Source organism: Cannabis sativa, chromosome 2 (genome assembly GCF_029168945.1).
Source record: "Cannabis sativa cultivar Pink pepper isolate KNU-18-1 chromosome 2, ASM2916894v1, whole genome shotgun sequence".
NCBI lineage: Eukaryota > Viridiplantae > Streptophyta > Magnoliopsida > Rosales > Cannabaceae > Cannabis > Cannabis sativa.
In genome coordinates, this window is record NC_083602.1 from 17,104,713 (window position 1) to 17,118,871 (window position 14,159).

Here is a 14,159-nt window from a genome sequence, read left to right on the forward strand (position 1 = left end):
TGATTATATTGAAATGAGTTTTATTTAGGGCATAAAACCCAACAAACTCCCACTTGCACTAATATAAAACAAAAAGTGCGTTTCAAATAATCTCAACACCTTGATATGCAAATCAAGTGTAGTAGTAGTAAACTCCTCGTAATAGGATCTGAAAGGTTGAATTAACCACAACCTTTTCTCCACTATTACTCTTCCTTAATCACAAAATCATTGATAATGTGAAATTCCTCTCTATATGTTTACTCTCTTGGGATACTGGATTCTATATCTTTGGCAACTACTTTTGGTTAATCAGGAAATTAACACTAGTAGTTTAAGGCAATTTAGAATGATGCCAAAAATGTATAGAACTTTCCTTAGACTGAATAAGTACCTTTCCTGCAGCTTTAACCTTCAGTCCCTCTCTGGTAGACCTAGAGACTTCAGATAGGTTTTTACACTTCTCCAAAATCACTATTCCACCCCCAGAGTAATCACCATCTTATCAGAAATATTTACTAGCACATAAGCAAATTTCGAAATCTGATATGGTGTAGTCTAAGAGTTTTAAACACACCCTTATAGACTAACATATAGTTCCTCTTCTTTATCTTAGGATTTACTTGATTTTCTTCCAATGTTCTTCTCCTGGATTAATCTGATACCTACTCATTACTCCCACTCAACAGCAGGTGTCTGGTCTAAGGCATACAAAAGCATATCTAAGACCTCTCACTGTTGATATAAGAAATTCTTTCATGGCTTTATCTTTTCTGGAATAGTTGAAACTTTTCCTTAGATAAATAAAATCTATACCTTAGAAGTTGTGAAGCTTCTATTGATTGACATTAGAAAGAAAATGCTTCAGCATCTTACTAAAGTAAGTTGCTTGCATTAGAGTAAGTAATTACCAGGTATACCACAAGCCATAGGTTTAGATAAACTCAAACCTATAATACTAGGAACAGGAAGTTTTGTTAAGTGTATAGAATAGACTTATTAACTAAAATTTCCTTTTATGTCCTTGTAATAGAAAACTTTAGGTTATTCCATGTGAATAGATTAAACCATAGTTCTTTTGGCTTTCTTCTTAGTTTCTTATCTTGACAATCCATTACTTGTTTAAACTCACAATGGATTTAAACCACTAGTGTCTCCCAAGTCATAAGAAGGTGAGTTCCTAGAAACTCTCCCACTACGACAAGGCACCGTGAATTATGTCTAAGAAAACTAAATGGTATTGATCTCTTCGGTTGTGACAAGACAACAGAGGCAGTGGGATCATCATATGTTATATAAGATGATAGAACACTTTTGGAATCAAGAATTAAATATCTCCTTTATTTGCTACTTGTTTTTCAGACTTAGTCATTTTCTTAGAAAAGTAGTATTTGTTTGAACAAACACTTTCTTATCTATTGACAATGGGATGGTCCACCCCTAATCACTTAGAATAGCTAACAAACCATGGTTAACAGTTCTAGCTTTTCTTAAGATTTTGATCAGGTCATCCATGAATCTAGTAATGATTTACATTTAGTATACAACCATTACATCATTCTGAAATTGTATTATCATAGAAGGAATTAGGCAACGACTAGTAACTAATCATCAACATACAACTCGAAATTTCTGGGGAGGTAAGTTTGGATATAATTCAAAAATCAAATTAATGATCTTTGAACTGCATATCTACTAACTATTTCTCCACCCCTATCAGTTCGCAAGATCTTTAACCACTTACCATAATGGTTTTAACCATTGCTAGAAATTAATGAAATTTTTCAAACATTTCAAATTTCTTGCTATAAGGTATAATCTAGAGTTATCGTTTTAGGAATACAACGAAAAACTCATATCCACCCCTGAATGTACATCCATCTGCGAATGAGATGAACTACTTTCAATGGATATAGGCATATTAACTCTTTGCAGAGATTGATCTTGTCAGATCCACTATGAACAAGATACAAATGCCATAGATTAAAAAAATGTGGTAGTGTCTATGATGACATAAGTTTAGTTACATCAAATAGTTCTTAGAATACTGCAAGTGGATCCTGGTCACAGAATACCTAACTCATATTCCATACAGTTTGAATCCATTAATAAAAGATGGATTTTAAACACTTGAGAAAGTGTAACTGTATTGTATTCGGAATTAGAAATATAAGAAAATTTCTGTTTGGATTCTAAAATTAAAGTCAAAGACTTAAATTCAACCAAATATAATGAGTAATTCTTTCTTGGACCACCACTACTATTTAAACTCTAAGTCAGATTTTCCCATACAAGTAGGAGATTTCTAAGATTGAGGATTTATATCAATTGGGAATAGAATTTTGGGATTGTAATCATATGCGTCATTTAATTTCTTAAGAGAAAATATAGAATGACATGAAATGATTTATAGACCATTCATCCAATGATATGTTATAAAGCTAATTCGAAATGAATAAGCTAAGAGGAATTAGGATAATTTCGTTTAAAATAAGAATCCAACGATGCTTCGATTAGCGAAAGACAAAGTAATCTTATTTATGTAATCTTCTTGTTTCATATTGTAAAAATACTAGTCTAAGGTGTCATCAATTGATGAACAGTTAGATGTCGCATATACAATACTTATCTTTCGAAATCTTACACTATTATGTATGTCTAATGGTGAAAATCCACTAGGGATTTATCTCATTAGATAAACAAACATTTTGGACCAACAATGAAGATTCGAAATTAAACTACAACTTAATAACAGAAAATAACATGGTTCAATATAAATTCATACACAATTCAGAAATTATAAGCATATAGCAAGTAGGAATGACTAGTGAAAATACTAAAACATACAATCCTAAATAATTTCCAAGGTTTTCAACAAACTGATACAGTGTCCCGGTAGGCGAGAGTCAAAGCATCATTTATTGAATAGAGTTGTCAGCTCTTCTAAAATAGAAACCACTCTAGCAACCTTTTATTCGATCAAAATAAGAATCCAACGTTGTCCCGGTAGGCGAGAGTCAAGGTTATTCTCATTTTATGAGCTTCCACCATTGTTTCATGTTTCATAAGTTTATCTCTAAGTAGTCACCGTAGGGGAGAGTCTAATAGAGAAGAAAACTTACAAAACACTTATCAAATGAAATCTTACGGTGTTAAATGCGTTCAACGAATAACCATCCATAGGGGGACGAAGTCTAGCGTCTCGAGGTTATATTGAAAACATTTAACTTTTGTAAGACCAACAATGGAGATCGAATATCTTAATAATAATCAAGCTCATTATTTAAAGTGAGTTGTATTTTCTTTGATTCTCTTAATTTATTCTATTTATTTTAAATATATATATTTATTTACTTAAAATTTCCAATTTAGAATGAAAAATTCTAAATATAAATTTTAATTTAATATTTATAAATTTTACTTAGATGGATATGAAAATAACATGAATTATTTCCATCTTAGTAATAATTTCCAATAAATATTTAGAAAAATATTCAATTTAAGTTGTTACAAAATTAATTTAAATTAATTTACAACTCAAATTTAATTTTCTATAAATATATATTGCATTTTGAAAAATTAAAGTATATAAGAATACAATTTTCGAAAAATGCATATTAAAATAAAAAATAAATCCTGGAAAAATTATTCTAATTAAATGTTGGCCCAAAATTAATTAATAAAATTAATTTACAACAAAAAATATAATTTTCCTATTTAATTAAATATATAAGAAAAATTTCAAATATTTAAGTATGATGATGAAAATCAACTTAAATATTAATTTTCTATTTAATTAAATACACTAGAAAAATACTTCAAGCAAAAATATCACCTATCTAGATTTTCCTTTGACTAATTAATTCAATTTCTAATAATATACTTTAATTCAATTTATTTTAAATTAATCAATAAATGAAAAAATCATTGATTTAAGTTGATCCAAGAATTAATTAAAATAATTAATTTACAACTTAATCTATTTTTCAAGATAAAATTCGAAATTCTAGCATTTAAGAAATGCAATTTCGAAAATTGATTAATAAAATAAAGAAAAAATATATTTTGAAAATTATTTAAATTTAGTTGAAAAATTAAATTTCAACTAAAAATAATTTTCTATTTAATTAAATGTCATGAAAAAGAAATATTTAAGTATGATGATAAAAATCAACTTAGATATTTAATTTTCAAATTAATTAAATGTATTAAATTCAAGAAATAAATAATTAAGTGTAGAGAAGGCTTAATTATTAATTTCTAGTTTAATACTAGGAAAAATATACTTAAAATAAATTGTACCAAAATTAATTAAATAATTAATTTCACAATTTATAATATTTTCCTATTTAATATTAGAAATAATAAGTAGTCTAGAAATAACTATCTAGAAAATATCTTATTTGACTAAGTATCTTTTCCACAAAATTTGAAAAAAAATATCTAATTTAAGTTGTATTAGAAAAAATCTAGAACTTAAATATTTTTCAAATTTAATTTAATTAAATATCAAAAATTAAGTTGTAACCACTTAATTTGAAAATATTCCATTTTAAGTTAATATTCGAAAAGATATTAACTTAAAAAATATCTAAAGAATCTTAATAACCAATGCCTAAAATTCCTCAACTTAATTTTGAAATTTTGAATTCAAAAGATATTCAGATTTAAGTTGGTTAGTTGAAGATAACTAAATATCAACTTAAATAGGAATATTTAATGAAAAATTTAAATTAAGTTCCAGAAAGAATCTAGATGGTTATAATTCTATATTTAATTAAATACAAGAAAATACATATAGTTTAGCTTAGAATATAAAATTCTTTAAACTATGATTTTCTAAATTAATTTCAAAATAAATGAAATTAATTATGTTGCTAATCAATTTTAATTAGGTTAAACTAGTGTAATTAACCTAGTACAGTCATTCAAATCAGGCAAATGGGCCTTCACAATTGGGGTGGTTTGTGTGAGGGGGTGCTGGGTTCAGTATGTCGTACCCACTTCTATGGCTCCCAACTCTCACACAAGGCCCAAAAGAGAGGAATTTAACCTTAATAAGAACAACTGTTATTAATTGAATAGACCCGAAAACTAAATGGGCCTAAATAAATTCTATCAAGAACTATGATAATTTATTTTAGCAACAACAACCTATATGTATCTATAATCAAATTAAACACATAGGCTCACACAGGCACACTTTGGATGGGTCCTATCATGTTGCTAGGTCATACACAGATGAAAGAAGATTGTAAATATACCTGTTACAAATTATTATCTTGACCAAGGGAGCCATCAGATCATTAGATCTGGCAAAAGGTAACCATGGCTATTTGCAATCAAGTAATAATAGGTTTTAAAAACTTACAAACAAGCTAAAACACATACTCCTGCAACAAGGTTAGCTGGATAGTTGGATGTAGGATTTATTTAATTTTTAAATTAAATATTTAATTTCGAAAAATAATTAATTAAATAAATAAAAAATATTTCGAAAATTTTAAAAGAATTTGAAAAAATTCGAAAATTAAAAAAAATTAAATTTAAAATTAAACCTACAATTTTGAAAAATTAGGTTTCAACCAACCTAAATATCATTTCAAAAATTTGCTAACTACTTTTAAAAATTAAATGTTATTTTAAAAAATAAAAATTAAATAAAAATTAGAAAAGATAAATGAAATATCTTTTCAGATTTTAAATTTAATTTAAATAAATAAAATAACAAAATTTAAAAGTTAGCAAAATATCTTACATCTATTTAAAATTACATGATTATAAATATCTTATTTTAAATTTAAATAAGGTCAAAATATCTAAAAAGATTTAAAAAAAATCTTAAAAGATAAGATATAATTAAAAATATCTTAAAAGATTTTATAAATATCTTATAAAATCTGAGCTTAAATTTAAAAAAAAGATATAATCAAATTTAAAAATAAGATAGATTTTTAAGCAAGAAGATAGATACTAATTCTATTCAAATTCAAATTACACTAATATCTTGAATTAAATTTAAAAAATATTAAATTAATTCAAAATAATAATTAGAATTGAATTAGGAATAGTAATAGTATAAATACAAAACTATACAAAAAATTGGAAGTTAATTCCATGAAAAAGCATGAAAAATTGAAGAAAAACAAAAAAAATCGAAACTGTACGGACAGATTTGCGATCGCAGGAAAATATCAGCACAGCCCCCATTTTTTCAAATCTTCAAAAAATCATAACTAATTCAAATAAAATCCAAATTAAGTTCTGTAAAAGGCTAACTTGCTTAATTTTTTCCATACTATCCAATAAAATAATTCCAGAGATGAAATGGCAATTATTTTTCACGAAAATTTCACAAACATCAATCAATCATCAAATAACACTCAATACAACATGATACCATCCAAAGAACATACAAACAATCGTTTTAAAGTCCAAATTTCTTGCAAGTAAATCAATTACCATGGCTCTGAGGCCAGTTGTTGGAAATTATTTTACTAGGATCTTAGATCTACTCACAAGTATGTTTATTAACACCCTAAATATGAACTTTCTAAAACGATAAATTAAACACATATAAAGTTTAAGAAACCTTACATTGGGTGCAGCGGAATATAATGACTCATTTCGTTCAGATATCTAGCCCTTGATTCCTTTCTGTAGCAGAGCATTATCAATATCTGAACCTGGATTTCTTTCTCTGAATCCTTGATGCTGAATCTCCTTTGCTGATGATCTTTCTTCACGATCTTCCTCACTTTGATTGAGGTATTGCTTGATGTGTGTGGGCACTACTCATACACTAAGGATTTCGAAATTATCAAGAGGGAAGAGAAAGAAGAAGTGGCAGCTAAAGATAGGGAGAGAGAAGGCTCAGGTTTTTCTCTGAAGGAAAAATAGAAAATTTAAGTGTAATTTTCCTTAAGCCTTCACTATCTATTTATAGCATTCCACTAGGGTTAGGTTTGAATTATTTGGCATTAAAATAATGAAAATATCAGTTTAAATTTCCTACAAAAGTGGCTGGCCCTATACTAGTGGATTTGGGCCTCACTTTTTGCAATTTTGCAGTTTTACCTTTTCTGCATCTGATTTTCTCAAAAACGCCAATTTTCTAATTCAACCATTTAAATGCCAATTCTAACTATTTAATAACTATAAATAATTATTAAATAATATTGTCATTTATCATATTTATTAATTGAACCATACAAAGTATCATAATTAACAAATATGCCCCTAAAACTCTTTCTTTACAATTTCGCCCTTACTTAGTGAAAAATTCACAAATAGACATAGTCTAATTTGAGAATTATAATTGATTAATCAAAACCAATTACATGAGTCTTACAAGAAATATTATCTCAACTAGTGTGGGGACCATGGGTCTATATAACCGAGCTTCCAATAAGTAGATCAAGAATTTAGCACTAAAATTCACTAACTTATTAATTCTTCGTTGAATCCACGCATAGAACTTAGAATTGCACTCTCAGTATATAGAATGCTCTATATGTTCCACCATATAGACATATCATTAGTTATCCATTGTTATAATCATAATGTGATCAATGATCCTCTATATGAACGATCTACACTGTAAAGGGATTAAATTACCGTTACACCCTACAATGTATTTTATCCTTAAAACACTTGACCCCGTATAAATGATATTTCAGCTTATGTGAAATGAGTACTCCACCATTTATGTTCGTTTGGTCAAGCTCGAAGGAGATCATCCTTTGCTTACTATTCGCCAGATAGAAGCTATAGATTCCATGTTTATGCTAGCGCTCCCACTCAATTGCACTACCGTGTTCCCAAAATGTACGTATCACCCTGACCTAAAAGTAGGCTTAACTAACAAATCAAAGAACACGAATAGCCTCCTGAGATTGAGCCTAATCATAACAGGATTAAGATCATTTGATCTAGGATCAACTAGGCGATATTGACTTGAATAGATATTACGGTAAGTTTAATAAATCTAAGTCAAAGTTCAATATCGGTCCCTTCCGATGCATACTCCATGCATCCAACCTGAGCTTTACTTTAACCAATGTTCTGGAAAGAACATAGTATTTCTCCAAATACAAGTAGACTCTTGTTGTAGATTATCATATCAGTAAAACCCTGTGTCTGATAAATCTAGGAAACTTTATTCACATAGTCATGTTTACTTTCCAATGTGTTGACGGCACAATAAACAGGATCAAGTATGTGAAAAGGGTTTCAGATGAATTTATACATTATGTACATATAATCATGAAATAAATCATGTGAACCATGCAACATTAAATGTTATTTCTGATCTATATTAATAAGTAAATCTGATTATATTGAAATGAGTTTTATTTAGGGCATAAAACCCAACAGTATGTTGTTACTAGCTAAAGAATAATACCTTTGGCTAGTTATTCTTAGAAATTTTGTTGATTTTTTAGTTTGTTAGTAATGTCGAGCTAGTCATATGTGTTGTGTGTTTAATTCTAAATTTGTACATTATTTTTATTTTGAAGATTGTCATTCTAATATAACTATATTTTTTAGTTTGGTGTTGCGATATTTTTTTAGTTTCGCTAGCTCTGGCAACAATTATAATAATGTGAATGTGTTTTTTTAATGTGATGGGGTATTATTTGAAGACGTTATAGTTTTATTGTCTAAATTATTAAGGGCAGTTGTGTCCCATGTGGCTCATGATAAGAATTTTGTAGTTCATGGTTTGGTAAAATATGTCTTGCAGTTAGACGATGAGCTATCTTGGTTCGAGAAGATTCCATCGCCATTTGTGGTTTAATTCTATTTGATGCCTATTGAAGATTATTTTGTACCTTGAATCTAGTAGTTTGATTGCGTGTAATTTTGAGACTTATTTTGTACCTTGAATCTAGTTTTCCAAAGGATGTAAAAAAGTTGTAAAGTTAATATTGTAGCTCATAGATTAGTTTAACATGATCTTACCATAGACAGTAAACTTTTATAAATAAAAAAAATCTCTTCACTTTACCTTTTTGCTTTTTCTCTAATCTATAACTCTAACCTACAACAGTTATCCTTAAAAAAAAATTAAAAAAATAGGCAATATTCTTACACATAAAAATTCATAAATTGTTTAATTTCACTAGGGAAATTTACACAGTTTACTGTGTTTTCCTATTTTCTTTCTTTTATACTGTTACACTCCCAAAATAACTTTTGTACTTTTTTTTTTTTTTTTTTTTTTTTCTCGGCTGCCAACAATTTTATGTTATTGTTTTGTTTTTTTTTTAGATTGATTGGGACATGGGCTCAATTATTTATTTAATTTTTTATTTTAATGGATATAAAAGTTATTATTTATTATTTTTAATATTTAATAATTATTATTTTTTGAGATAATTTAATAATTATTATTTTGTTGAAAAGGTTGATGAGATGTGTCATAAAAGTGACATGTTTTACTTTTTCTTTTATTTAAATAAATTTAAAAATCACACCCCATGTCTCACTCTTTTTTTTTATTTAAATAGATTTAAAAGTCCCACTCTCATTTCTCACTATTCATCTTCTTCATCATCTTTATCTTCTAGCTTTTCAAATAAATCTCACCCCCATGTTCTAATATTCATCTTCTTCTTCAAGTTTTTTTTTTTCTTCATCTTTACCGTTGTTTTAGTATTGTTCTACTGTTGTTTTTCATGATTTTTATTTTTTTTTCATGTTCAGTTCTTCTTCTTCATCTTCTTTTCTTTTCTTCTTTTTTTTTTTTTTTTTTTTTTTTTTTTAATTTTTTGAAGTTCTTAGTTATGTTTTTTTTTGAAAATATAAGAGTTAGTGTGGTTTTTTTTTTGTTCTAATTTTCTAGAACTTTTCTTGCAAATATAGTGCATTTAGTATTGAGGATGTGCACAACATAGTTAATTTTTTATCATTTTTTTCTTTTATTGTTTTTTTTTGTTTTAGTATTGTTTTAGTATTGTTTTACTGTTGTTTTTCATGATTTATTTATTTGATGCCGATTTCACTGCCCTTGCTCCATCTCGCTAGAATTAATAGGTATTTTCTGGGTGTTCTCGTGTTGTTGTGATGGTTATGTCTGTGAGTGTGGAAGATGGAGGCTATAAATACATTTCTTCTTCGTTCTCTTTGGCTATTTTTGTGGTTTTTTCTTTTGGTTCTCCTATAAATATATTTGACGAGCTCACTCACAAGAGAGTTTTGAGGTGTGTGTTTCTTCTATATTTTTCTAAGTAGTTATATTTGCTTCATTTGTTTTTGTGTTGTTTCAGTGTTGTTTTAGTAGTTTTTTTTTTTTATAATTTTCTAGGAATAGACTTGCAAATATAGTTGATTTTGCATCTGGTGTTGAGGTTGTGCGTGATTGTTTGTTTTTTTTAATCATTTTTTTCTTTTGTTTTGTTTGATTGTTTTAGTGTTGTTTTACCGTTGTTTTGCCATGATTATTTATTGACGTCGATTTTACTGCTTTTGTTTATTCTTGTCGGAATTAATGGTTATTTTCCGGTGTCCTGGTGTTGTGGTGGTGGTTATGTCTGTGATTGTCAAAGATGGAGGCCTCATACTTTTGTTTTGTTGTTGACAGTATAAAAGAAAAAAAAAAGGGAGGACAGTATAAATGTTAATTCTGCCGTGTGGCAGTAAAATTGAAAACAATTACCCCAAATCCAGTATTTTTGTAAAATGCCCTTTCACTATAACAAATGACATTTGGTCTTCACTCCCGATTGTGCTGAGAGGCCCATGGGCCTAGACAAGGAAGAAAATCTGATAATATTTTGAGGAAATTACACTCTATACCTTTTTTATATTGTCCTCTTTTATTTTTACACTCTTTTTTAAAGTCTATCATTTTTACCTCTTTTTTTAAACATTGTACCAATTTTGCCCCTGTCACTTCAAGATACTCTTCATGTGACTCTCTTATGTCAGGGTATTTTGGGTACAATACATATAAAAAGAGGTATGTTTCAATTAAATATAAAATTAGAGGTAAATTTGATTAATTGATTAATAAAAGTGATATTTTTCAACTTACCCCTAATATTTTAACATAATAATGAATTAAATGTTTTTGTACCCATATGTACTTAATTAGTTCTCAAAGTAATATTATTTTTATCCAATTTGGTAAATATGAATATGAACATAAGATAATTTTTTTAGACCATCCTCAAAAAATATAAAACTTATGCTGTATAAAAAATATTTTAGTATTTACATTAATTTTTAATATTATACTCCAATAAATAATTATAAAATTTGATACAAAATTTAAAATTTATTTAATATTTTTATTAAAATTATATATATAAAAATAAAACTTTATCATTAATTTTATTATATAAAATAATATAAAAAATTTATAATTTCATACAATAACTAAGTTTAATAATAAAATTTTAAAAATGACACTAAATTAAATATATAAATAGTGTATTTATTATAATACAAATTTTGTATCATGTTATATTTTGATTTAAAATTTAAATGAATTTTTACCGTGACAAATTTAGATTAATTTTTAATAAAAAGCAAAATTTTTACAATATAAACTATATTTTAGCGATTGATCATCAATTTGTATCTCCTTGAAAATGCTGTTAGTACCTCGTACATAATAGAGATTACAAATTAATTGTCACGAACTAGCTAGAGCTCCAAGGACTACGTGCTAGGGGGTTCTTGGCGGAGAGGCAGAGGACGCATTTTCGGGCTCAATGGAGTGCAGGGGCTTGCTTGCGGACATAATTATGAAGAGTAATGACATGTACAGGACACACAATTCGCACATAATAATTTCAATCAATCATCTTTATTTAAGATATCCAAAGTGACTTGCGGCAAAGGCATGTGATTTATGTATTTAAATATCATTAATCAATGAATAAATGAGCCATAATTGTGAATTTGAGCCTTTATTTTTGCATCAATAGAGAACTGGTGCTAACAACAACAAAGCTGAGAACTGGTACTAATGAAGTTAGTGAAATGACATGTTTTTGATTGAATATTGTACGTTGGTTCAGGTTGTTGGTAATTGTTTACCAAACTTTGTATTCGTTCATAACCAGCACCTTCATCTCTATTATATCTACAACCTTGATCCATGCAAAAAAGTAGCATTGTAGGTTGCATTTGGTGTAATATTAGTGTTTCTTTATGTTGATGGTATACTAATTTTAAGTATCAGTGGATAAGAGGCAAAATGTTAAAGAAAATATATATATTTTTTTAATCTTTCGCTTTGTAAATAAAGGACTTTCAGAGAGGTTGATATGATATTAGGTATTAAAGTGACAAGAAATAGTGAATTTTGTCTCAAGTTAAGCTATATATATACTTACTGAGAAAGTAATTGACAAATGAAGTTATCTCAAAATGGAAGAGGCAAAACATCATTTGATTCAAACATTAATTTTGAAAAGAATAAAGGTAGAGGCGTAGAGCAGTAATTCAATTTGGGTATGTATAAATACATTAAGGACTCAAATGTACGGTGCTAATTGTATAAGGACACGTAGTATATTACTAGCAACAATATTCAATTATAGTGATGAGTGTGAGACACTAATTGGCCTAAGTGTTCGGATACTTTATTGATTATTATTTTCTAATTGTTAGTGAGTGTTCACTTGATTCGTTCTTCTTACTATAACCTACCTATGTTTTACAACTACCACCGCTGGTAAGGCGTTTTTGAAATTATAATTTCTTCTGTAGTCTGCCTAGGTTGTGGCCCTTAATGACGGAATCACTAAGTAACAATTGAGAAAGCACTATACATTTTTTTGTTATAAAAGAAAAAACAAGTCAACCACAAAAAGCATTAATACACACAATTTTGTCTGTCTTTAAAAATGGGGCCAAACTAAAGGCTTTTGGAATTGCTTTATGGGACAACAATGGAGAGGCCTATATCATTATCATACACAAAATTATATTACCAATTGTACTTAAATTAAACGCATTTTTCCAATTTATGTTTTTGGAAGTTACCTATACTCCGTTCATTGATCTTATTATTGTTCCTTCTCAATTGAGATCTAAATATGTTTGAAAATATGATGTGAACTGAACACTATTGGCATCTGTGCTGGTATTGTATATGTATGTGTTGAACATGGGTCCTTGTCGTACTTAGGCCGTATTAAGGATAAGCTTTTGAAATTTCAAAACAGAAGAAAATTCAACTTTAGCATATATGGAATGTTTTTTTTTTTTTGAAAGTAAACATAGAATTTTTATTAATTTGTTAAATGAGTCAAAAGATAAGGTTGTACCTCAACATGAACATTATTCGTGTTGAACATGCAATTTGAAAAAGAATGAAATGCTCTAGGAAGACTATCAGTATTTATGTTAAAAAATCGTTTAATAAAAAAATATTGTTTGAAGATGCAAAAAATTTACGACAATCTTCTATAATAATCCCTAAAAAAAACATAAATAATGAATTTCAAATAACTTAGACGGCTACCAAGCAATCAAACTCTTTCAAAATGGGTTATTAGTACATTACCTATACTATTAATCTATCATAAAGATATGGTTAACTAATCTATGAGCCGCAAACAACTAACATGACTAAATGAATTATTAGATATATTTTATTGTAATAAAAATATAGACTATTAATATAGCACATTAGTAGTACACAACTTAAAAAAGTTTTTTTGTTTTTTAGGAGTTTTTAATTTTTTTTTACATTTCAAAGTAATTTTTCTTTTTTGTATTTTTACGGAAATCTACATAACAACCAATGGAGCAACTTAAGTCGCAACCTAAATATACATAACAACCCACATAGCAATCACCGAAGCAACCCAAACCGTAAAAATAAAAAAAAAAAGTTAAGAAGTACGATATGGAGTGATTCTCCTTATTTTTATCATAGGACTTTTATTATTATATTTTTGATATATAGAGTAATTATATCATTTTTTTTTAATGTGACAATGTAGATTATAGTTATAGTAACAATTTTTTATATTTATTTATTTTTTGTTTCCAATTTTTTTTTGAATAATTTATAGTGTAAAAAAAAAAAAAGATTTAACTATTGAGTTGCACACGTATACATGTATCTTTTTTTTATATGTGTGAAACTAATTATTTTGAACATTATTTTTGACACCATAAATTATTCAAAAAAAATTCAAAAATAGGTAAGATGAATT